The 25393-nt window shown below is 39.0% G+C and overlaps 1 protein-coding gene across 3 annotated transcripts in view; it reads right to left on the minus strand.

Moving 5' to 3' along the window:
- The window catches only part of COL6A6 (collagen type VI alpha 6 chain), a 142129-nt gene extending 120729 nt beyond the window's left edge, over positions 1-21400 (minus strand). For all 3 annotated transcript variants that reach the window (XM_016140264.2, XM_016140262.2, XM_016140263.2), the window contains exon 1: positions 21192-21400. The gene's annotated coding sequence lies outside the window, so the exon portion shown is untranslated. The remainder of the gene's footprint in view (positions 1-21191) is intronic.
- Positions 21401-25393: the final 3993 nt, after the last annotated feature.

The raw sequence follows: 25393 nt of genomic DNA on the forward strand, positions 1-25393 counted from the left end.
TATCTGACTAGGATTTACATAATTAAAATTTTAAAACATCTGAGTATTTTAAATTTAAAAAACACCCTGGGACATGAGAGGAGAACAAAGGAGAGATTTAAAGTTAATGACATAAAATTTAAATTCATGGTACACTCCATCTTTATATAACAACAGTGAGATTGGTTGCTTCTCATTACAGAAACTTCTCAAAAGTACAAATCTTTTTAATCTGAATTTTGTTGTACTCCATTCATTCTGAATCAAGCAAGCTGAGGCTAATATACCTCTTTTGGAAGTTATATGCTATAAAAGGCCTTTTTTAAAAATCTGGATCTCTGTAAACTTTCTGTGTGAAGGTACGGTGTTTCTAATTTAAACAACAGCTGCAAAAGCAACACAGTCATCCAACCCTTGGCTTCAAACCAGAGTATTTCGAACTTGTGCAACACCTCTCTTGAGGCTATCAAGAACCAGAGGTTTCAGGAAGACTTCTCCTCCATACGAGCCAATTCATAATCTAGGACATGTCTTAAAAAAAAAAAAAAAAAAAAAAAGGAAAGGAATACAAAAGAAACTTCAGGAGAATTAAGAAAAAAAATGCCCTTTCCTGCCTTTAAAATAAGCATACAAGATACATCATTTCTAAGTACTAATTTTATTTTTCTTCAGAAACGAGAATATTCTCAATTGTTACACTGTAAGAAACAACACTGGGTCTGTGCCACAGAGTTCAAGATAAATGATTGCTTGCTTACTTAACCCCTGATCTCTTTCCTAGTTCCCTTCCTCAAGCCATTTCTGCTTCTCAGAAGTCAAAAGGTAGAGAGAAAAATATTCAAAGTGAAGTGCTTTGGGATGGATCTTTGGCATACAAGAAGAATGAAGAAACCCTGAATCGATGATGGCAAGAAAACAAAATATACAAGCATTTGTGGGGCTCGCAAGTCACATAGTTTTACTGTTAATGTCACACTTCCCCCTGTTGCATTTTCTGGAATCACAAAAAGAGGCTGTATATGTTGATCGTATTTGAACAAGCTCATGCAGGTGACCTTGGCACCATGTAGAATGAACACTACGTGATGAGAAGTGCTTGGCTCTTTGGAAAGAGCAGTCTGTAAAGTCTCATGACCTGGCTTTCAGAAGTTGTTACTAACAGGAAAAATGAATAAATCAATGCAGCATAATGACACAAAGGCATATTACACATCAATCAATGGAATTAACTATATCTAGGTACAAAAATGTGAATGACTTAGCAATATAATGAGTAAAAAAAATAAGTTAAAAAATACATGCAGTATGTATGTATGTATTTTAATTAGAAAAAAACTAAAATGAAGTTTTATCATTTTAAGGGAATATAAGTATAATAAAACTATATTTTAAAAAGCAAAAGGATGATTTTCATAGAGCAGGTAAGAAGCTTGGAGGTTGTCACTCCATCCCAACCAGTAAAAAGCTAAGCAAACTGAAAAATCAACTCTTCTTAGATCTGTAAGAGAATCAAGGTCATAGGGCAAACTGCTACCTCCCAAATTTGAGTATGATGGGAAAATATAGAGAGTCACCACCTATTAGAGTACAAAGTGATGATCTGAAGCCTCCACAGGAACCAGTGCTGGGGTCAAAAAAACATACAAAAAACAAACCAAAAAAAAAAAAAAACTGAACTGTAATTAACAAACGGCTGGAGGCTCACTGTAGACAAGTCTGAGACATGAAAACTCCAGGAGGACCCTGTCATTGAGGGGCCCCACACTTTTGTGAGTTTTACTTTGGAGCTCTATTAGGTTCTTACAGTGAATACCTGAGAAAAATACTCTTCTGTTTCTGGCAGGGATAAGGGAAAAGGAACCATGTTGAAATACACCAGAGCATTCTGTTCTTCTTAACAAGGTCTGCTCTTATGAGAAACTATTTAACCAGAGCTTAACCAGCTGGGGTTTTATTAGGGCCTAACTAACCTAGGGGAAAGGAAACATGCAACTCCAGCCCACCTTAGCCTTCCATGTGGGAGTAGGAAAATATCCAATTTCAGTCCTCTCTAGCTATGCCATCCCATCTAAGAATGAGGCAGAGGGGTGAGGGCTAAGAATCACTTGTAAATTTCACAGTCCAGAGGCGTAAGCACACTGAAAGACTGATACCTAATCACAGGGAATGCTTCCCTTCCCCCCATACCTTACCAACACATTACAGCAGTTAATTTATAGCAGTTTCTTTTACTCAGTACATCAAGTCTGGCTATCAAGAAAAGTTACAAGACAAACTAAAAAGCCAAAAAAAAAAATAGCAGAGTATGAAGAGAGAGAGAGCAAGCAGAACTAGACTTAGATATAGAAGGGGTGTTGGAATGATCAGACCATGAATGTAAAACAACTGTGATTAACATGCTAAAGGCTCGAATAGATAAAGTAGACAGGATGCAAGAACAGATGGGCAATGTATGGAAATGGAAATTAGGGGGAAAAAAAACTAAAGATGAAAAACACTATAATAGTGAAGAATGTCTTTAATAGGTTTATCAGTAGACTAGACACAGCTGAAGAAAGAATCTCTGAACCTGAGGAAATCTCAATAGAAACCTCCAAAACTGAAAATAAAATGGAAAAACTGAAAAGAAAAATCAGAACAGAACATCCAAGAATGGCAGGACAACTGCAAAAGGTATAATATATGTTTAATAGGAATGCCTGAAGGAAAAGAAAAATGAAATATTTGAAACAATGACTGAGAATTGCCCCAAGTTAATGGCAGATGCCAAACCACAGATTCAGGAAGCTCAAAAAAACAGCAAACAAGATAAATTTTTTTAAAAAAATCAAAACCTAGGCATATCATTTTCAAAGTGCAGAAAATCAAAGACAAAGAAAAAATTTTGAAATAAGCCAGATGAAAAAAATAGCCACCTATGGAGAAGCAAAGGTAAGAATTAATATGATTTCTCATAAACCATGCAAGCAAGGAGAGAGTGGAGTAAAACATTTAAAGTATTGATGGAAAAAATTCATCAACCTAAAGTGCTTTACACTATGAAATTATTCTTTAAAAGTGAAGAAGAAATAAAGACTTTTTGAGACAAATTGAGTGAATCAGTTGCCAGTAGACTTGCCTTGCAAAAAAATGTAAAGTTATTTAGAGAAGGAAAATGATATAGGTCAGAAACTCATTACAAAGAAAGGAAGAGCTTTGGAGAATCAGTAAAGGTAAAATAAAAACTTCTATTGTTATTATTCTTAATCTAACAGATAATAGTTTTTTCAAAATAACAGCAACAATATTTTCAATTATGTATTTTATATATGGGTACATATGTTATATACATGCACTCATGTATGCTTCTGTATATGTAAAGTGAATGCTAGCAATGTTACAATGGATGGGAGGGAGGAATTAGGATTATTTTATTATAAAGCACTCGACCGTGAAGTGCTATAGTGTTATTTGCAAGTGGACTTAGATTAGTTGTAAATGTATATTATAAACACTGGTAAAAAAAAAAAAAAAAAGTATAACTGATATGCTAAGAAAGGAGAGAAAATGTAATTATATAAATTACTCAAAATGTCAAAAACCATAAAAAGAGAAGAAGACAAAACTAGGACATCGATGGTCTTAATGTACTAACTAAAAGACAAATATCATCAGAGCGTATCAAAAAACAAGACCAAACTGTTGTCTACAAGAAAGCCACTTTAAGTATAGACACGTATAAAGTAAATTGATATAGAAAAATATACCATGCTAACACCAATCAAAAGAAAGAGGGAGTAGCTGCATTAATTTCAGACAGAGCAGACTTCAAAACAAGAAAAGTTATCAGGAATAAAGAAGGGCATTACATAATGATAAAGAGGTCAATTTTTAAGAAAACAACAAACCTTAACAAGTATGTACTTATCAACTTCAAAATACATAAGGAAATAACCGATAGAAATGCAAGGAGAAATTATAGTTGGAGAATTCAACACTGCTATCATTGAAAATGGATCTATGAAAAATGAACAGATCAGCAGACAAAAAAAACCCCCAGTATAGACATAGTTGAACCCAGCACCACTATCAATCAACTGTATATAATGGACATCTAAAGTCTACTTCACTGAATAATAGTAGAATATACATTCTTTTTGAGCTCACATGAATCATTCACCAAGATAGAATGTGACCATAAAACTGAAATTTAGAAGAATAGAAATCATACATCTGCTCTCAGACTTCAGTGGAATTAAACTAGAAATCAATAACAGAAAGATACCTCTAATGTCCCCCAAATAGTTGGAGATTAAACAAGTCACTTGTAAATAACACAAAGTCAGAAGAAATCTCAAGGGAGATTTTAAAATATTTAGAACTAAATGAAAATACACAACTTATCAAAATTTATGAGATGCAATGAAAGAGCTGAGGGAAATTTATAACATTGAATGTATATATCAGAAAAGTAGAAAGATCTAAAATCAATAATTTACATTTCTTAGAAAACTAGAAAAAGAGTAAATTAAATCCAAAGGAAGGAGAAGAATAAAAGTAGAGAAATCAATGAAATTAAAAACAGGCAATTAATACAGAAAATCAACAGAACGAAAGCTGGTTCTCTGAGATCATAAAATTGACAACCCTGTATCCAAGCTAAGACAAAAAGAGAGGACACAAATTACTAATATCAGAAATGAAAGAGGGGACATCACTGCTGATCCCATGGATCTTAAAAGGACAATCTAGGAGTACTATGAATAACACTGTACCCTCAGATTTCATAACCTAGATGAAATGGACCAATTCTTTGAACACCACACAATCTGTCAAACTCACATTAAACAAAATGAACAACCTGAATAGGGCTATATTTAATAAAAATTAAATCAATGATTAATAACCTTTCCAAAGAATAATCACCAGGACCAGATAGGTTCAATGGTAAATTCAACCATTTAAGGAAATACCAATGTTCTACCATCTCTTTAAGATAGAAACAAAGAGAATAATTTCTAACTCATTTTATGAGGCTAGCATTCCCCTAATAAAACCTAACAAATACAGTACAAGAAAATTACAAAGCAATAGCTCTCATAGATACACAGATGCAAAAACCCTCAACAAAATATTAGTAAATCCAACCCAAAAACATATAAAAAGAATTATACACCATGACCAAATGAGATTTATTCTAGGTATGCAAGGCTGGTTCAACACTGAAACATTAATATAATCCATTAAGCTAAAGAATAAAAATCACATGGTCATATCAGTAGATACAAAAAAAATTGACAAAATTTAATATTCATAATAAAAACCCTCAGTTAACTAGGAATAGAGGGAAACTTCTTCAACTTGTTAAAGAATATCTACAAAAAACCTAGAGATAATACACTTAATGGTGGAAAACTCAAAGCTTTTCCACTAAGATCAGGAAAAAAGCAAGGATGTCTCCTCTCATCATTGTCTTTCAACACCATACTAGAAGCCCTAGCTAATGCAATGAGACAAAAAATATGTGGTATCAGTGCAATCCTTATAAAAACCCCAGTGACATTTCTCACAGAAGTAGAACAAACAATTCTAAAAATTTTCTTAGTAACCACAAAAGAACTGAATAGCCAAAGCAATCTTGAGAGAAAAGAACAACATTTGAGAAAAGAACAAAATTTGAGGCATCATGCTCCCTGATTTCAAAATATTATAACGCTATAGTAATTAAAAAAAAAACATGGTATTGGCACAAAAACAGACACATAGATCAGTGTAACAGAATAGAGAGCCCAGATATAAACCCACAGATTTGTAGTCAATTTACAACAAAGGAGAAAAAACTATACAATGAGAAAAGGATAGTCTTGGGAAAACTGAACAACCACATGCCAAAGAATGAAACAGGACCACTACTTAAACCATACACAGAAATTAACTCAAAGTAGATTAAAAACTTGAACATAGGACTTGAAACCATTAAAATCCTAAAAGTAAACATAAGTGGTAAGCTCCTTGACATAGGTCTCAGCAATGATCTTTTGAATCTGATACTAAAAGCAAAAGCAAAATCAAGTGAGACTACATCAAACTAAAACACTTCTGCATCACAAAGGCAACCTCCTTAATAGGAGAAAATATTTGCAAATTATATATCTGATAAGGAGTTAACATCCAAAATACATAACAAATTCATACAACAGCAATCATCATCATCATCTGATTAACAGGCAAAAGATCTGAATAGATATTTTTCCAAAGAAGATGTACAGATTGCCAACAGGTACACGAAAAGATGCTCAACATCATTAATCATCAGGAAATGCAGGTCAAAACCATGAGATATCACTTCACTTCTGTTAGAATGGCTATTACCAATAAATTAAAAAAAAAAAAACAAGTGTTGGTGAGGATATGGAAAAAGAGAACTCTCGTGCACTGTTGGTGGGATTGTAAATTGGTGCAACCACTGGAAAACAGCATGGAGTTTCCTCACAAAAGTTAAACTTTTCTTATGACTCAGCAATTGCATTAATGGGTATTTACCCAAAGAAAAATAAAACACTAATTCAAAAAGATATGTGCGCCTGTATGTTCACTATTTACAATAGCCAAGATATGGGAGCAACCTAAGTGCTCATCAATAGATGAACTGATAAAGAAGTTGTGAGACACATATACAATGGAATATTTCTCAGCCATAAAAATTAAATCTTAACATTTGCAATGACATGGACCTAGAGGGTATTATGCTAAGAGAAATAAGTCAGACAGAGAAAGACAAATACCATCTGATTTCACTCATATGTGGAATCAAAAGAACAATAACTGAACAAGCAAAATGAAAACATACTCATACAGTAAGGAAGGTTTAGGCTTAGTTTTTTGAAATGCTGCGTTTGAGGTGTCCACATATCATGGCTGCAGTCGGATAAACACAGTATTGGGGCTCTAGTGAGTCACCGTCATACTCATGAGTTGGAATCACCTGCTTTGGCCAAACAATGCACCAGCCCTTGGGAATACCAAATCCAGTAAACAGCCCTCAATCTTATGAACTCATGGTGGGAGGGAGCACAAAGGCAGATCTATGCTATGATGCAGGTAGGCAAGCCTGGAGAGGGAAATCAGAAAAGAACCTCAGTGCCTCAGCAGGGGAGAGGGGCATGGGGTGCAGAGATGATTCTTCTAGAAGAGGACTGCTTTAGCCAGTTCTGAAAGACAAATACTTTTTCTCAAGCATGGGTGCTCCCTCAGGAAATAACAGCGTGAATGACATGAGTGCCATCATTTCCGGGAACATGAAGTCAATAACTAGCCAAATTGCGTTGCCTTGACAACTGCCCCATTAGGTAATTCATAAATCTCAGAAGGACACAGAAAGAACCTTGCTTCCATTACTTTAGAAGCTATCAAAGGAAGAAAATAAAACAAAATGGAAACTATGATATGCAAATTCATTTGTTCATTTAGAATTTTCCAAGGTCATATTCCATTCTAAAGCCCCTGTACTGGCTATCCTCTTAACAAAACAAAAACAAATACAAAAACACAAAAACACAAAAAAACAAAAAACAAACAAAAAACAAACAAACAAAAAACATAAAAGCCATGGTTTTGCTTTTTGGGGGGGAAAATTCTATATTTTTATAGTTCAAAAAGTGCTCATACTTCCCCACCACTCTATGAAGTAGACTCAACTATTCCCAATTTATAGTAACACTGAAGTTTAAGAAGAACGAGTGATAAGCCCAAGGTGAGAAGCTGGCAAACAGCAAGATTTGGACTCAAACTGATCTGCTCCTCTTACAAGGGCTGCCCTTCTTTGTTCAAAGGAAGTAGGCAAAGTAAATATATGTGAAGCTGTGAAGAGACCATTGAAAAACAGTGCAATCAAGTGAAATGTGTATAGGCATAGAAGTGGGATGTGGCGGACTATTAGGGCCTGTTTTGGTGGCAATGGGCTTTGAGCTAGATTTGGTGGAAAGTGACAACTTGCTTTGATGGGGGAAGGGAAGAGTGTGTGAACTACATGGGCAGTAGTATAGCATTGGTTTAATGAAAGTGAGCTAGGTAAAAATGGCTCCTAGAATTTTATAGTTATGTATACCAGTTTTCCATGGAGATTTTGTCTCCAGTAGACAACTGACAATATCTGGGGAAGTTTTTTATTTTTATGGCTGGGGAAGGGGAGCAGTGCTACTGGTAGGTAGTTGGTAGAGGTCAGGGAGACTGCTAAACATCTCACAACACCCAGAATAGTTCTCCACAACAAAGAATTATTGGGCTCAAAATGTCAATAGTTGGGAAACACTACAGGTTGAGAGTTCCTGATCTACACATATTAAACACACTGAATTAGGACTCTCAAGAGAAACAGAACCAACAGGGTGTGTATATACCTATATATAGACTACATACAGATATATCTATAGATTACATAGATTATATGTTTGTATCTATATAGATGTATGGAGCAGGACTTATATATAGACTATTTCCATATATAAACTATATATATATACACATATATATCCATCTATAGAGTATATCTATATAGACATATGGAGCAGGATCTTTAAGGAATTGGCTCATGCGGTTGTGGGGACTGGCAAGTCTGAAGTCTGCAGGGCAAGCCGGAAACTCTGGCAGGATTTGATGCTGCAGTCGCGAGTCTGAAGGCAATCTTCCCCAGAAACACGAGAGACCTCAGTGTTCTCTCAGTCTTCAATGGATAGATAAGGCCCTCCCACATAATGGAGGGTAATCTGCCTTAAAGTCCATTGACTTAAATGTTATTCTCTTCTTAAAACTCCCTTCACAGCAATGTCTAGATAGCTGTTTGATCAAAAAACTGGGCACCATCGCCTAACCTCCTTGACACATAAAATTAACCATCACACGTGTTTAACTGTCAAAACCCTGCAAGGCCAAGATTTTACCCTCATTTTAAAGATAAAGGATGTAAAATTTAGAGACATTAATGAATTTTCCCATAGTTGCACAGCTAATACTAACAGTTAACCTGTTTTGAGTACTTATGGTGAGCAGGTGCTGTGCTAACAGCTTTATGTTGTTAATCCAGTTATCAGCTCCATTTGATTGAAGAAAACACTGAAACACAGAAAGAATGTAAATTTCCCAGAGCCAAACCGTTTTTAAATAACAAAGCCAGGATTTAAACCAAGGCAGTATTGCTCCAGAGTCTACCCTAACCTGAGATCCTCACGAAGAATCACCAGGAGGTCTAGCTGGCAGACATTGCTGGGTTCCAACCCCGAAACTGAATCCGCAGGTACACGGTGGGCCCAAGGATCTGCATTTCTAAAAATCTCCCAGGTGGTGCTAATGTGACAGGCGTGGAGACTGGCCACACTTTACGAAGAAATGCTCTAATGCACTGTTCTGTGCCGTTATACTTAACAATAAGCAGGACTGGGCCAAAATGTATGCATTCCCTACACATTCCTGAGCCCCTGCTGTATAACCAGGTGTAGTGGTTCTAGTCACCAGTTCCAATGTGTAAGTAGGTTCCACACCCCCGAGCCATTCTCTACCACCAGTTGGGTGTCCTACAATCCAACTCAATTCTGACACTATCTGGAGATAGCATCAAATCCCACAGGTTAAGTGCTCAGTCCCACAAGACTCCTCCCTCTTCCATTACAGATATCAATCGCAAGTCCAGGTTGTCGCCTGTGCTTCTGACCGACAGGCTATATAAGTCAGAGGTTCCCAAGACCCTCTCTTCAAGTTCAACTAATTTTCCAAAGTGGCTCGTAAAACTCAGAGAAACATTTTACATACTAAATTACTGGCTTATTATAAAAGGATATGACTCAGGAACAGCTGGGTAGAAAAGATTCCTTGGGGAAGGTATGGGGAAAGGACACAGAGTTTCCATGCCCTCTTCGAGGGTGCTACCCTTTCAGTACCCTGAGACGTTCACCAACCTGGAGGCTCTCTGAGCCTGGTCCTTTGGGGTTTTTTTGGAGGCTTCATTAAATAGGGTGGTTGATTACATCATTGGCCATTGGTGACTGAGTCAACCTCCAGCATTTTCCTTCCCAGGATATGAAGGGGTGGGACTGAAAAGTCCAACCCTCCATTCATGGTTGGTTCTCCTGGCAGTCATCTCCCAGCCTTAGGTATTTTCCAAAAGTCACCTCATTAGCATAAACCCAATTGTGGTACAAAGGTGCTGCTTGTGATGAACAAGAAACCATTTCATCTTTGTGGCTCTGAAGCTATTTCAGGAACTGAGGAGAAGAGACAAAATATTATAACTAAAGATCCTCCCATTGTTCTCATTGCTTACAAAATTCCAAGGGTTTGGGGAGCTGTGAGCCAGGAACCCTGGATGAAGATAAAAAGGTGTGTGTGTATGTGTGTGTGTGTGTGTGTGTGTGTGTGTGTGTGTGTGTGTGTGTGTTTGTAACAAATCATAATATCACGCTAGGTGATAGAGATAAAATGATAACAAGGCAGTCATGGTCCCTGCCCTCATGACTTCTCCAGGGCCTGGAGGATTAGTCTATGGAAAAAGGAGATTAGGCTTTGATGGGGAAACTCACTAAGGGCAGGAAGTGCTCTCAGGAGGGGCCCCTCCCCTGGGCCTGGGCTCAGGAAAGGTACCCCAGAAGAAGCTGACATCTAAATAGGCCTAAGGGAAAAGCCAGGATTAGGGGATTCTAAGGAGGAGGCCAAGTATGTCCAAAAGCAGGGGGATGGCAGAGGCCCACAGAGGAAGGGAGGCCTTGCATATTTTGGAAATGAAGGGGGTTCAGAAAGCTAAGTCATCATGCTTTGCTTATCACTTTTTAGTATACCATCATATGATCTGTATGATACATCTGTGCCTCATTTTTCTCATCTGTAAAATAAGAATAAAAATACCATCCATATGTCCTGGATTTAAAATGTACATCCCCCCCACCCCCCATTTTAACATTCACAAAATCAGGATAGGTGTTACTGTTGATTTATATATTTCCTGCTGGGTTTTCTTCTTCCTTTGAAAGCTACTGGGCATTTGATGTTGTCTCAGAATTAAAGAAAGGTGGAGTCATTTTGCCTTACCTATCTCCTGGGGCTAAGAGAATATGAGACTATCAAATAAAATTAAGCTTCACTGTGGCTCTCAGCTCAGATTATACCTCAGTATCCCCTGGGGAACTTTTCAACTCTACCAATGCTTGGACCTCATGTCCAGAGATCCTGATTTTATTGATCTGGAGTAGGGAGCTGGTATGTTTTTGAAACCCAAGTGATTCTAATATATAGCCAAGGATGAGAACTGATACCAACTGATCCTACAGCAAACTACCACCTGCATCAAATCAGACTGCTAAATGCAGTTTTCTCGGAACACAGCTCTGCCCATACATTTACATACTGTCTATGGCTGCTTTACCTCACAATAGCACAGTGGAGTATTTGCAGCAGAGAGGGTTGACCAAAAAGTCTAAAATGTTTATTACCTGGCTCTCTACAGAAAAACTGCCAACCCTGGCCCTAGACCATCATTGCTACTCAAAGTGTGGTTCTCGCCTCAGCATCATCAGGACCTCTGGGAGCCTGTTGGAAATAATCTTCAGCCCTTATGAATCAGTCAGCAGTGAAACAACATCCCCAGGTGGTTTGTGTGCATGTTACAGTTTGAAAGGCCACTTGCCCTGTGCCCATCTGACTGCTGTGACCCTCTCCGGCCAGTTTTTCCCCTCTATCCTTGCTTGGGTCTTCACTGCGATACTAGTTGGATTAACAACAACATAAAGCTGTTAGCATACAACGTCTTCTCCTGTCCTCATACATTAGATCTCCTTTGTGGTTTTTCTCTGTCATGGCACCTTATTATTTTTCTTTATAGCTCATCTCAAATCTGTGATTAAATCTTCATTTGAGTGTTTATCTCATTAATGTCTATCCCCCCACTAAACTGGAAGCCTCAGGAGGGTGGAGACTGGGTCTCGGGGCATTAGAAAAGTATAAAGCACACTGGGTGCTGCTTCCTAGAGGGGTAATGAAAAGAGGAAAGGTTACTTTGGAAGTAACTTGATGGGAAAGAACAGAACCAAACTGTGCAGACCAGGGAGTGTGCGGCCTAGGAGGTGCTAGATGATGAGCAGAGGATTTAATTTCCTCATTTTGCATTCCAGAGTTAAACAGTATTCAGTCACACAGAAATGTTGAAGTGCTTTGGTGAAACTCTGCAGAGCAAGGATCCAATTTTACCAGCTGTTCATTAAGTGAAATATCTATACATATATAAATTGGAAATTTAATTAGAAAGGCAGAGGTCCAAGGATGTGATCATTGCCTGACAAAGTTACATTTCAGACTCTTTTCCTTTCCAAGAGAATCGAGGAAACTCTTAATTACATTCTATTCTTTTTTTTCCTCTTAATCACAGCTTGCTTCAACTGTTTTTTATTTTTTATTTTTTTCCAAAATGCCCTTGAGGAGTGAATATTTTTGAATGGCTAACTTCTCTTATGAAGATTAAGCACACCAGCTGCTCTCTCTTGTCTACAGCTGTCTTGTCTTTCAGAAAACAGAACACAAGTCAGGTGACTTAGGACTGACCTCAACTTTCAGTCCTAGGCACAACACTCACCAGTAGTGAGATAAGATCACCGATTTTACTGTAGAAGAAAGCAAGCTCAAAGAAGGAAGTAATGTCACAGATTCAAGGTGCCCCAAGAAAGCCTCGAAGGTGATTAGAATAATGCTGGCTGCCATTTGTGGGTACCTGGCTCAGTAGACAAGTCACTCAGTAGAAATATTTGAAACACATTTTGGTAACCCCTCACCCCAAAATAAAAGAGCATAGTGTTTGGAAGGGGCTCCAAAGCCAGGGGGGAAATAGCCTGAATGAGAAGTGTAAAACACGGGTTCTAGTACAAGCTGAGAGGCCTTAGGCCAATCCTTTAACTTAAACTATGAGACTTTAGGCCAGTCCTTTAACTTAAACTCTGAGACTCATTTTCCTCATCTGTAAAATAAGGTGGTATTAGTATACTTATTTATTGATTCATTTCTTTATGCTAGGTACTTTGTTAGGCAGCAGGCAGGCCATGAAAGGTAAAACCAATGGATCTTACAGTGCATTGAGGGAACAAGATATTTTTGAAAGAATTACATCGATAAATGTAAGGTTACAACTATGTTCATGCTGTAAAGAAGTGGTTTCTCTAAGACCCCACAGCCAGTTCATAAGTAGGTCTGGTCAATAGTACCTTCAAAATATATTCCAAATAAACCTCTCCTCATGACCTCCCACTCATGTCCATGCCACTGATGCTTCTTGCCTGGGTTATTACACTACCAGATCTCCATGCTTTGACTCCTGGCCTTCTTAATACATTCCTCAAGCAGCAGTCAATAATCTTTGAAGACCATACATTAGATCAATAGCCCCCATGTTCAAAATCTCTAATGGCTTTCTATCAGGCTTAAATTAACTTCCAATGTCATATGCTTGGTTTTTAAGGCTCCATTCTCATTTTGCCATTTGACTTTTCATAGAATCTCAGAATTTCAAAGTAAAAGTGGGCCTTACAAACCATTTCAAGTATTTTTTGTAAACGAAAGTGATTGGTTATTCCTCCACCTTTCCCGTAATTAAAATCTCTTAATGACTTCCCACTGATCTTGGGATAAAGACAGAAATTATTAATAGACCCTACAAAGCCATGTATGGTCTGACTACTTCTTTTCCAGCCTCATCAAGTGCCATGCTCCCCTTTGCTCTGTGTTCTACTAATACAGGAATTCCCTGGGTTCCTCGCCCACTTTGTTCTTTCTGCTGTAGGACCTTTACACGAGCTCTCCTCCCTCTGTGAAAACTACACCCTCTGGGCCTGGCTGACTCTCACCATTCTTCTAGACCAGAAGTCCCCGAACCTTTTGGCACCAGGAACTGGTGCTCTTATGAGAATTTAATGCCTGATGATCTGAAGTGGAGCTGAGGTGGTGATGCTAGTACTGGGGAGAGGCTGCAAATACAGATGAAGCTTCATTGGCTCACTTCCTGCTGTACAGCCTGGTTCCTAACAGGCCACAGACTGGTACCGGTTCTGGCCTGGGGGTTAGGGACCCCTGCTCTAGATACTAGCTTAAACAACATTTCCTCAGGAAAGCCTTTTCTGACCTCTCTGAGTTAATGGATTTTCCTTATTATATGTCATCACAGTATATAATAATTCAACAAATACTTACTGAACACCTTTTTATGTATAAGCCTTATTTTAGGTGCTGGAAAACAAGATGGACAGAGTGTTATCACTTGCCTCCTGGCGAAAGCTAGTAGCATGGCTATAGCTCTAAATGCAGGCCACATGTCTCCATTCTCAGTGGGGAAGTTAGCAGATATGCAGTGTAAGAAATCACAACCTCTCTTGTGGTGTCCAGTGAACTATCGATCTCAAGAACTTTTATAGCTGCTGATTGAGATGATAATGGAACATCTATGTCTAATGGTAACTTTCTCCATGAAAAAGTTGAAAATTTGTTGGAGCACTGAGAAGTAAAGTTAATGAACAGATAAATGAAAACCTTCAAGCTTTTGAGAGAAAATAGGCATCGATCTAATATATTTTGTGTCGAGTACATTTTTATGGATTTATGAGGTGGGTCTCTAACATAGACAAGACTATCAACCATGAATTTACCTATTTCTCTTAGTATAATGACTGTTAATTACTAGTGACTATGTTTGCCCAAATTGTTGAGATATACAGAAACAAAGGGGGTTTACAAACTTCGCATGTTGAAGTGGGGCAGGGCACCCCAACATCTGGATTACCATAGACTTAAGTGCACCAAAGTAGTAACTTACCAAATAATACCTAAAAGTTTTTAAAGTGCCAGACAGCCCTCTGAGGTGCTTATATTCACCCCCTTTTATGTACTTAACTCATTCCCCATTACTGAAATCTAAAAAGTTCCTTGCCCGCTTCTCCACCCAGTTAAATCATTGAAAGATGTGCATCAGGGTTTGTGAGTATATTCATGACAGGTCCCTGGGGACCAGTTATTAGGTGCTAATTGTGCTGTTTTGGGATGATGGCAATAGTCATGGAGAAGGGGAAAATCAAAGAGGAATGACAGTTGGGAATAATTTATTAAAGCAAAACTCCTGGAAAAAGCTCTTCAGTTTAGAAACTGGAGTCATGGCACTAATCCTAGGAATGAAGATGTTGAAGCTTAAGAAAGTTTGTTTGAAAGAAACTATGTGAGTGAATTAGACACCGTTCTATGTCATCATGTCACTTACATTTCCAAAGATGCTTTTAGCTAAATGACACTTTATTTCCTCTGGATTCCACCCAAAAACTCTATATTAAAGTGCCCTTTAATTTATACCTCCTGGAATGTGTGGCCTTTACTGTCTCTAAACATCACAGGAGCAAATCAAGCATAGTACTTATCTTGCTGAATCCGAAGGAACTACCATTTATGGAGCACCAACTATGTGCCAGGAATCAAAAATCCAAAATTTCATCAATTCCTCTCAATCACCTTGTGCTTGGATATGATTTTTACTTTAAATGAGAAAACTAAAGTTCAGAAAGCTTGTGTGACTTACCCATGGTCATCAGTTAGTAAGGAACCTGATTTCAGCTCATTTATTTATATAATGGATATTTATTGAACATCTACTAAGTGGCTAGACCTGGAGATAGGCTGGTGACCATGAAAGACAAAGTAATCACAGTTCAGTGGGAGAAAAATATGACTAGGAAAGCCTAGGGTATTTTGGGACCCAGAGCAGGGTACCTGACCTACTGAGAGGGTCCTGTAACCCTTTCCCAAAGAATGGATATATTAGCTAAGCCTTAGTGGGAGAGAAACAGTTAGCAAGATTTAGAGTCTAGAGAATACTGTTCTAAGTAGAGTAAATTTCAAATACAAACAGCATGAGGTGGGAGATAACAAGGTCTCCTTAAAAAACTAGAGTATTGAGAGGAGTGGCAAAAAGATAGGAAGACATGAGGAAGGAAAGGTAGATAAAAGTTGGATGGTGAGAAGTAAAGATTCTGGATATTATCCAAAAGCATTGGTGTGTTTTAAGCAGAGGAAAGTACAGGTTTTAAGAAGCTCACTAAGTCTGAAATATGAAAAATAGTAGAAGAGGAGCAAGACCAAATGCAGGAAGGTGTACTAGGAAGTAGTGTTGTCTGAGTGAAAGAAAGGGTGGTGTTTGGGACCTAGGAGCAGAGATGATGAGGAGAAGGGAAAGAAGAGATCATTAGGAAATGAAATGGTTAGGACTTGGAGACTGATGGGATTGTTAAGGAGCACTGGGAAGACAGGGCTCCACAGCTACTTCAGAGCTTTCGGTGGGGTCACTGGGTCATGCCATTCACAGGAAGAGGGGAACATTTGTGGGGAAGATAGTTATTACTGTCTTGGATTTGTTGGGTTTTTGGTAGAGGGTGTTCAGTTGCCTTGTGGGCAGTTAGTACATGTGAGGTGTCTGAGGAGGTGTCTCGCTTGGGGGGCATGAATCAGAAAGTAATTGGTAAATAGATCTTTAATTTTATGTGTCAACTTGACTGAGCTAAGAGATGGTAAAACATTATTTCTAGGTGTGCCTGTGAGGGTGTTTGCAGAAGAGATCAGTACTTGAATAGATAGAATGAATAAAGATCACCTTCGCCTATTCAGGTGGGCATCATCCAATCCATTGAGAGTTGGAATAGAACAAAAAAATAGAGGAAGGACTAATTTGCTCTTTTTGCTTGAGCCATCTGGACCTTGGTACTCTTGGTTCTCAGGCCTTCAGACTTGGATTGAATTATAGCACCAGCTTTCCTGGCTCTCTGGTTTGCAAATGGCAGATCACAAGACTCTCAGCCTCCATAATCATGGGAGCCTATGATAAATTTCCTCTTATATATTTCCACACATATACTATTGATCCTGTTTCTCTGAAGAACTGCAATATAGTAGTAGGTAAAAGATGGAGGGGACAGCCCCAACTTCACAGAGCATATGTTTGAGCCGCTTCTCATAACCAGCAGAATGTGTTATTTCTGTAATGATGGGCTCACCCTGAGTCCTCACTGATATCTCCCTCCATTTCCCCATGACACAGCTCTCAAAGAGCTGATTGAAGTTCGGGATCAGGTCATGACCGACAACCCAGATGACCCAGAAACAAGTTGAACAGCACTGGCAAGGGACAAAATTCTGCTCTCCAGAATGCAAAGCAAGAGTTCCATTCTTGAATCATTTTTTGGCTGGAATAGAATCTATGGTATACTTACGGCAAAAACACTGCATTTACTGAAAGAACTAACAAACTTATGGTAGATCAGGTTTCTCCCAAAGCAGATTCTGGGCAAGAATTTGTGCAGTTTATTTAGGAGGTGACCTCTGGGACCACTGGTAAAGGATCCGGGAAGAGAGACAGAGAAGGGAAGGAAGCCCATGTGGAATTGTTAATGAGCAGGTTGGTTACCATTCTGGGCAGCTGGAGTTTACTACCTTGGACACCTTCGGAAGATCATAGCAAGAGTTGCCTCCCCCAAGGTGTGAGACAGCTGGGCTATTAACTCACCAACTTTCATCCATTACTGGGTCAGGGATTGCTTCCAGGAGTGTTAACTCCCAGGTCTTTCTGGCTTACTCCACATGAATCAGGCATGATCCTAAGGCCAGAGAAAGCTCTCGGGCTTTCACAGGTGCTTGAAGTAAGAAGCATCCAGCATGAGCTAAAACAGTAGATTTGGAGGGAATGTGAGCAGGGCTCTGACTTCATCTGTTAGCCAGCAGAGAAGATAAAAGCCTGCACATTTGGGAAATCTGACACAATGTATAACATCATCTTTTTAGTATGATAGATTTTAACTACCCCAGAGAAATGTGGACGTAAATGTGATTATGAAGTTAAGTACACCAGCTGGTTTATGGTGAGGTGTGGGTACCAAAAGATGGCACAGGGACCATTTGATTCACTGTGGGATTTTTTTTTACCAAACAGTAACTGCCAAAAATGACTATGACTTGCTTATGATCACCAAAGTTTTATTGTATTTGGAATCATGTAGTGGAGATTTTTCAGTAAGAATTTCTTGCCAAACATTAATCAAGTTGTTTTTAAAGGACATGTTAGTGATTAGCTTATGGTTTTTCAAGCCAATACAAATCCTTTTGCCAATTCTGGCAAAATCGATCCCCTTTAAAGTCTAGGACATAGTACTTAGGGCATTACAGAAACATTTTAGAATCAAATCAATACCTAATTCTTAATAATAAATGATTAAAGAATGATTAGATGTCTGTTTAATGTCTTTGTGACTTGAGGGGAATGTTGAGGTTTACATTCATATCCCCTCTACTGCTAGAGCATTTGGGGGGAAATTTCCTATTTATGGCAAAATCAAATTAGTAGATTTCTTTAGACATGTTATTTAGAACCATAAAAAGTCTCAGTCAATCAAGGTAAGGTTTAGAGTCAGTAATGATAAATCAGTTGTTTCTCACTTTAGCAAAAGTGAAGGTCAGAAGCCCAGATTCAAATAGAAGTGATAAGGCCTCTTTTACCTTGCCTAGGATTTGCATATTAGTGAATTTTCTAAATGCAACTGCTCCATATTTACATAAGAAGCATATTTCAGCCAGACTTTTGACATTTCAAGTCATTCATTTATCATTGAGTACCTACTAAGTACCAGGTACTGTGGAAAGTGTCAGGGATATGAGAGACTCAAGAGATCTTTTCATGTGTACATGGTTTATGTTAGTCAAACGGTATCCATTTTTATTCATGGTAATCTCTTCCAAATTTCCTTTTCTTAGGGTCATCATAAGAAAAGACAAGTCTGGAGGAGGGTGAGGAATGATGAAAGGGAGTGAGATCAAGTCTCTAACGATTGTTTCTTCATTTAAAATTTTTGGCCTTTAATTAGTCACTGTTTTGTAAAGGATCTATGCCTTTTAAACTCTCCATTACCTCAAAGAACTTAAGTTTGCTTTTTGGGTCTTTATTCTAAAATTCTGAAAATTCAAATGTGATACATTTCTATTGAAAGAAGAAAAATACTTTTGTTATCACAAAACATTATCCAAAGAAACTAAAACACTGAGGGTACTTTTCAAAGTCTTCTACTTGCAGGAACAATTTGCGTTCTCCAGAAAAAGTTGCCCCAAACTGTAAAGCATAAAATATGAAGAAGTACATAGTGAAATCAGAATAGTCACAACTCCCAAATATCTCTTCCATGACAGCAGCATGGCTGATATGTCTTTCCTTAAACAATTTTTACAAACTGGAACAGTTTCAAGGGAAAAAGGGAGATTACAATGTCTGGCGAGTCATGTATTACAGTTAATCATGTGTTATACTCCATGGAAACAAAGTATTTCAGTGAGGTCAAAACAGAATAAGATTGGGCTCAACATTAACTGAATTTGAGAAATACTTCTATTTGTCTTGATGCTTAAAATTTACTACCATCATCACCATTGCCCTCATTTATTGAGCACTTATGCCTGGCATTTTATAAAGATCTTCTGATTTTTTTCTCACACATCCCTGTGAATTAGGTAGGTGTCACTGCTCTATGATACAGGTGAGAAACGACTCAGAGGGGTTAAGTGAATGTTTAAGCTAGTCTGCAACTTGAACCTAGACCTATTTCAGAGCAAAGATAAGTCACTTCCTAAATAATCACAGCAACAACAACAACAACAACAACAGGTCAGGAGAGAAAAGAACATTCTGGCCAACATTTGATTGCCCTGGAAAGGTTTTATATTCATGATACTCATAAAAGTAAAAATATAGAAAATCTTCATACTAATTTCTTAGGACTGGAGAAGTGAGAGATCTTTGATTTCAAACACATTCTCATTAGTCTGGACCATTTTTATTTATTTGCAGAAGGTATAACTAGCAATCAAATATTTTTAAGAAATCCCAGGGCAGGGGATATTTATTGACGGAATATTTTTTAAAAAATCATTTTAATGACTTATATCAGCAGGACTACATAGCACACTGTGTAAACAGATGAATGAACACATCCACTTTCATTCACAGTTCTTGTAACCTGACCTTCATTTGGTGACCGAATTAGCTGTTTTGTGCAAATAAATAAATCTTTTCTTTATAAACATTCCAACTATTCAAACTTTTCTGAAATATGGACTATCTGAAGAGAATGGGAAAAGCGGAAATTGCAAGTATATTGCGTTTTTGAGAATTGCTTCACAAGAAGATTTAGTAAAATTTAAAGGTTTTTTTTGTTATTAAAAAAAGGCTAAAGAAGATTCTCCAATGAATGCTTAAGATAGTCTTTCATGGACATCACAAAATTTTACTTCATGTAGCACAAAGTCCAAAACACTTGTACTTTTGAATGGAAGACAAACTCTCTTTTTTTTTGCAGGTTCTCTTCTGCACTTACAATATTTTGGAATAAAATGATGGAGGAGAGAGGAAAATTAATTATTTTATAAGGAAAAAAAAACTTTTAAGGCCATATATTTTTAAACACTTTATTTAGACTCCTCAGGACTTTTATGTATGTGATGCCGTCTATGCAGACATTGAACAATAAGTTTAACATTGTAACTTCCAAATGGCATACTTGAAATTTTATATTAAAAATACTACTCACCAAATAGATCTGTGACTGCTGTTTCTGTAACTATAGAAACTCTTGACAAAAAACTTCTAATAGCATTTCCATTTCAAGTCTTATGATTTTCACCAGCATCTCAGATATTCCTAATCAATATCACCACCCATCTCCCCTATCTAAACTCCTCCCTTCATCACAATTATTTGCAGTTGAGACTGAGCCAGGTAGTTGGGGTTCCACTCATTGCAGGATGTTACTGGGTATTCATAAAAGGATGCATTTTTTTTTGTCTTCTCCCTTCCCCTCAGACAACAAAAAGATCCCAACCATCTTTAATAAATTTGTGTAGGATGCAAGAGCAAAATTACAGACTGGGTCTACACAGGCTTGGGAGTGACTTTTCCTGACCCCAGATGGTTAATTTTATTCATCCGTTCCCAGTGTAGTCCTGGGTGCCTGCCACACATGAGTCCCTGTCCTGGGCAGGAGACGATTTGGAGCTTCTGAAATTGACTTATTTCTTTCATTGTGGTCTTCACGCAGCCCCCTCTATCTGACCCATCCCTCCCCAGCAACTCCTGACCACTTGCAAACCTAGTTCTGGCTCTTGCCAAGCCAGAGGACTTCAGCTCCAGGACTTACCTCGGGAAAATTTCCACGCGGTCCCCAGCCCTGCAGTCCCCAGCCCTGCGCTTCCCAAGCCCTGAGCGTATTTTCTCGCGAAGCACACTGAACAGAGCACAGGGTGGGGAGCGCAGAGCCGAGTGCCGGCGACCTCGGAGAGACCGTGGGGACCTCCGGAACCGTGGACCGGACGGGAGGCACCACCGGCAGCCTCTTGCCTCTCGGTGTCCCGCGGGCTGGCAGCAGCTTCCAAATCTCTCCTTGACGCTATATAAACTGCTTCTCCCCGCCCCGGGCCGACCCTTCCCCGCCCCGGCGGCCCCAGGCCCAGCTCCTGTCCCCAGAGGGGGGCGCACCCGGAGGGAGGTGATGAAAGTGGGAGTTGGAGGGTATGGAGGCTGTAACTGCCCCTCCTGCCTCTCCCCTATGTGAAACCTCTACCCTCAGTTCCAGACGGTGGGAGGTTATTGACCGCAGGGAAATGGGGGAGGTTGCAGTAAGCACCTTTTCTGTGCGTACTGCAGACCTGCAGGGCGCACGATGCAAGGTGCATGAAGTTCGGAACTGCTGTCATTTGGTGCCTTTGTCTGTGTTCCGGGATCTTTTTGCACAAGGGCGGGGCTAGCAAGGGAGCTCGAGAGTCTTGGGATGGTGGGAACTCCTCTCTCTTGCAGGTGAAGGGAGACCAGCCACTGCGTACCTCAGGATTGAGGCCAAGTGCCATCCTGCCTGGACCAGGGTTCCTAGGAGAATCCTTGACTTTTTTTTGTCTACTGACTTTTTCTTGGTGACTGACTGATTGCACATTCATTAATCTACATAATTATTTGTTTCACAAATATTTGAGCATCTAGTATGTGCTGCTACAGGTACTTGAGATCCAAAACCAAGATGGGCTTCTCAGCTTACCATCTCACTGGGGAGACAGAGATGGAAAAAGGAAACAGGGTGGTAATTCCTGGATGGGATGAGCACTGCTATAGGAACATAAAGAAGGGATTCCAACTAAACCTTGAAAGGCAAAAGAAACTTCCCCAAGGAAATTAGGCCCCAATGGAGATCTAAAGCGTGAGGCCGGCGTAAAAGCAGGGAGAAGGTACAAATACGACAGCAGCCGCAGAGGCTGGTGAAACGCAGGGAACACCAACCCTCACCAGTGGAACCGGGAGTGTTTGCTTTTAAAAATTTGCTATTTCCTGTCATCCTAGATTTAAACAAGAAAAGAAGATGAACAATCTTGGGATAGATAAACCTGGAAGTGGTAGAACTGGGATCTGAATGCAGACAGTCCGGCGCTAGAGTGTGCTTTTACAGCGCAGCGTGTCAACGTGGCGAATGACACGTTTAAAAACAGAGAGGGATGGCGATTCCTCTGAAACCTCACGCGTAACTTCCAGTCTCAGCTAGACCAGCAGGGTAATGTAAATAATAAAGACGCTTTCCCTCGTTCCTCATGGAAACTTTCAGATCATGAGACTTAACGTTCTGGTTCACAGACTTGGCAGAGCAGCAAGAGGACAGGTGGCTTCAAAATGGTGACTCCTGTGTGGGTCCCTTGGCTTCGATGCACCGGAGGCTGGGAGAACATTGGAACAACAAGACAGCAAACCCTGGAACATCTTAATTATTATCGCTTTTTCCTAAAATGATTAAAATTAAGTAGTTCATGTTTTTATAGTCTCAAAAGTATTTTTTTTTAAAATACACTTCAAACACACAACTATGTTTTCCTCATTCCGGGACCATTATTGAAAGAGACAGATATGACTCCTGGTAGCAGGGGTTTTAGGAAATTGCAAGCTAGTTTAAAAAATATCTCGCATATGAACAATGCCTATTTTATGACAGCCCCATAGAAAATACCAGTCCGATAGAAGGAATTCTGGGAATCATTAGCCCAGCCAGTACCAGGGATCATGTCAGTTCAGTTGGCAGGCTTGATAGCACTGCCTTAACAAGCCAAGTCCCTTTGACATATTGTTTTAGGACATCTCAAAACACTCTAGCTTATATCCCAGATCTTTTGATATCCAAACCAATTTTCACAAACTTTGACCAGCACACAAAGAATTAGGCTTCCTTTCACCTAAACTCAAGTAAAATGGCAGAGAAAAAGAAAAATCCTTGTATCTTATAAATGCAGGTGGTTGCCTAAAGTGACCCCAGCTTTTCTCATTATGCAACTCTTGTTTTCTGGACTAGAGAAATGATCGGCAATTAGCCAGTGTTCTTTGCTGTGTTTTTGGAGCTTTTATAGAAACATCTGTAACTTAAGTGGAAGTTTGGGTGTTATATATGCTTGTAATTTTTTTTTTGGAGCCCACAACAACCTCATCAAACTGGTCACGAGTTATATTAGAAGACAAAGGCAACTCTTAACCTAAGATATAATATGAACTGGTCAACCATGACAGTGTTGGGACTCTGGGAGCCTTGTCCATTCGTAGTTCAGCCTTTGGGACAAAGTCAGCTACCAATGAGCCTGGGAATACCCATGTCGATATGTAAAATATCTCAGAACTCAACCTAGCTAGACCCTCACAGTTCAGACCCACAGGCTACTCTTAAGTTATCTTCTATTTGATCTTCCAAAGTCCAATCTTTTCCTTCACCCACTCCAAAAAATCTGACTTCTGTTAATTCATTCTTTATTCTTCTGACAGAGGGAGCTTTCTAAACCACATATCTGATCACTGTGCTGACTTAAAGCCACGAAAGGCTCCCCACTGCCTTTAGAGCAGAGTCGGAACTCAAGGCCCTTTATCTCTCTCCCCATTCTTCCTTCTTGCCTCACACCTTGCCTTCCTGCCATATTATGACCACTAATCAGGGCAGCTCTACCACCCCAGTAATGACCCATGATGATCTCCTGTTGCTTTCATATCTCCTTGCCATTGTCAGGACTGTTTCTTCTGCATTTGTTTATTCATTTGTTCAGCAAAATATGTATTGAATACTTACTATGGGTCGGGCATTGTGAAAGATTAGAATTATTGTTATGATAATCTATATATTTTTCATCATAAATTAAAATACTTAATCCAGGAAACATTTGGTTTGCTTGGATCTATTTCTTTATCGAACATGTTTTAAACATCTAATATGTGATAGATACTGTATTGGACATCAGGAGGCAATCAGCCATAATCTCTGCCCTTAAGACCTCAGATTCTAGTATTGAAGGCAGATATATAAGTGAATTATTAATGTGATTCGTGTCTGTATGCACTGGGCACTATGGGAGGAACCTTGGAAAGAAGGTGATACTTGGGATAAACATTGGACCTGGGGTTGAGTGACAAGGTGGAGAGAGGCAAGAAAGAAATAGTAGGTAGAAAAAGCAGCATGTATAAAAGCATGGAAGTCAATGGTGGCTGGACAATGGAGGATCATGGTATAAAATGAGGTAAGAGAAGTAGATGGGTTAAGTGATGGATTGGATGCAAGTGAGTGAATGAAAGGAGTCTGGGATAATTCTCGGGTTTCTGGCTTGCAGCTCTGTGGGGGCAACATCAAATATAGGCGGAGGAGAAAGAAGTTTGTGGAGGGAGGTTGAAGAAAACAATTCTATTTTGGATATTTTGAGTTTGAGATGCCTGGGAGCTGTCCAAGTTGTGATACTCAGTGGCCAGATGCATATATATAATCTGAGACTTAGAAGTGAGGCCTCAACTGGAGACATGAATTTGCGTTCATCATAAAATTAATAGTTGAAGCCACAGAAGTGTATGAGGTGATATAGGGAGGGTCAATTCACTCATCATTCTTTGAAGAAATATTCACTGAGCACCTACTATGTGGGAAGTCCTGTTCTAGACTCTAGGGATATATCAGGGAGCAAAACAAACAAGATTCCTGCTTTTTTGGTGCTTGAGGAAAAAGAATTGGGAACACCTTTTTAGATGATGGGGGAAGATGCAGTGATAAGGTAACTTTTGGCAAAGTCTTAAATAGAGATAAGTAAGTCCTGAGAGTTATCTGAAGGAAGAGCGTTCCTTGCATAAAGAACAGTTAACACAAAGCCCTGAGGCAGGAGTATTGCTGTTGCTTTTGAGCAAAGGGAAGAGGCCAGTGTGACTGCAATAGAGTGAATAAAGGGAGAAGTAGAAGGGCAGGAAATCATAGAGATAATGAGAAGGAGGGCAGGTCATGGGAGCAATGGGAACTTTTAAACAGAGTGAGATGGTATGATTCCTGTTTATAAAGAATAGCAGACTATA

This window comes from Rousettus aegyptiacus, unplaced genomic scaffold, assembly GCF_014176215.1.
Source record: "Rousettus aegyptiacus isolate mRouAeg1 unplaced genomic scaffold, mRouAeg1.p scaffold_m13_p_4, whole genome shotgun sequence".
Classification (NCBI taxonomy): Eukaryota; Metazoa; Chordata; class Mammalia; order Chiroptera; family Pteropodidae; genus Rousettus; species Rousettus aegyptiacus.